Source organism: Plectrocnemia conspersa, unplaced genomic scaffold (assembly GCF_051122295.1).
Source record: "Plectrocnemia conspersa isolate PC_06_02 unplaced genomic scaffold, ASM5112229v1 ptg000009l, whole genome shotgun sequence".
Classification (NCBI taxonomy): domain Eukaryota; kingdom Metazoa; phylum Arthropoda; class Insecta; order Trichoptera; family Polycentropodidae; genus Plectrocnemia; species Plectrocnemia conspersa.
In genome coordinates, this window is record NW_028277173.1 from 19,293,057 (window position 1) to 19,295,036 (window position 1,980).

The window sequence follows — 1,980 nt, forward strand, 5'->3', positions numbered from 1 at the left end:
AAACCAGATATTGATGCACTGATATCAAAAAAACAAGCTTAGTGTTCACATTATAAATAATACGTGTGTAGTAGAAGCTACAGTTCCCAATTTTTTACAAAAAGAATTGGATTGAAATGTAAAAAAGTATGACGAGCTGGATTAAGAAAAAATCTTATTGGAACCATATTCTAATATAATATATGTATATATTTATATGTAAAGATTAAATATATTTAGACTATAATTGATTTATCAATGATTGCGTTATTCTTAGTTGCAATATTAATTGTATAACATTGATAGATTTTGTACAAATCTCAAGTCAGTTCAAAGCTTATTTTAATAATGATTTATACATATTTAGCAAATTTCAATACTTTTCAATATTTTTAAATTCACAAAATCAATTTATATCATTACTTAACATTATTTATGTGATTTAATCGCACTGTGTCGTAATTACGATATAATCAATGCACTACCACGTTTCCATGGGAGGTCCCACGCGAAAGAATTAAAATTCATTACGTGACCGACAAAGCGTCATTACCTTCGTCGCATTCGACGGCAAAGGCAATAAATAATACAGGTAGCCCTTCCATAGATAATACACTGTGAAATTACAATACAAACGATTCACATTTCGTCCCGTCTCTGGGCTAATGAAGGGTGATTTGTATTCAACCTTTAATGCAGCAACTTTAATATTTTCTATGCATCCCTTAGAAATTAATCATAAATCGAAACACGTATTGTGAATACGTAATATATATTTTATTTATTACGTATGGCCAGTTTAATCAAAGGTTTTGTGTAAGCGTTTTTATGAGCGCGCTGACGTTTTCCAATTCGGTCGTAAAATTTTAGTGTTGTGAGTATGAGAGCTGCATTAAGCGAATGATGTCATTTGTTATACGAAAGTTATTCGAATGAATAATTGAATTATTGCCACAGGTATTATCTTAAAATTTGATTATATGACTCTTGGCAATTAACCTAATAATTCAACATCACTTGACCCCGGATTTGTGAACATGAAATAAATAATCTGTCAACTGCTTGAACCCATATATAATTGAATTATACAAAAAATTTATATTTTTTAAAACAAAATAAGATTTACTTGATTAAAATGTAAAACTACAGGTTGATTATAATATACCATAATGTCAACAACAAGATAACATGATCTACAAGGTGTGATAAAAAAACGATAATTTTTATTTAAAATAAAAATAATTTATTTATACTTCAAAATGTATATGTTTTCCTTTAAATCAGTATATTTATGCCAGCGTTTTTTACAATCGGCAAAACAACACCTCTTTTTCAATATTTTTAATCGACTCCTGTATTTTGTGTTTATGTTCATTGTAGTAATAAATCCTTGTTTACATAGTTAAATTGTTGCAAAGGCAATGGCTTTATATTGCCTCGTGTATAATTTTAAAAGGCTTTGCAGCTTGCGATATCAAAAAAGATGACTTGCTTTGTTCACAAATTTAATGCGTGTTTCATTGACTATGTCTCTGCCAGTCCTACAGACTTCTCTGGCACATAAGCTTCAATATACAAAATTTAATATTTCAAAAGAAATAATATTGATACAAATTTGTACAAAATATAATTATATTTATTTATTTTTTACTGTCATTGATTTTATTTTCATCCATTTAATTTACCCCTGTTTCTTGGTTTTAAAATATTGTAACTAATAATTATTTACTGAATTTTTTAAATCAAAAATATAAATATATAAAAATTCATAATAACTTTTCTGCATGTATGTAAATATATACATACATATATTGTTAAACTGAGTCACTCATGAAGAAGCAGCTTTCACGCAGACATTGTGGGCCAACTCCTTTATTATTTTTCCCACCTAATAAATTGCAATATTTTAAGACATCGGTCAGCGCAGACAATAAAAATAAAAGCTCGTATTATTATCGAAGAGCCTCCAAAGCACGTGCAGAATATTTTTCTGCAAAACGA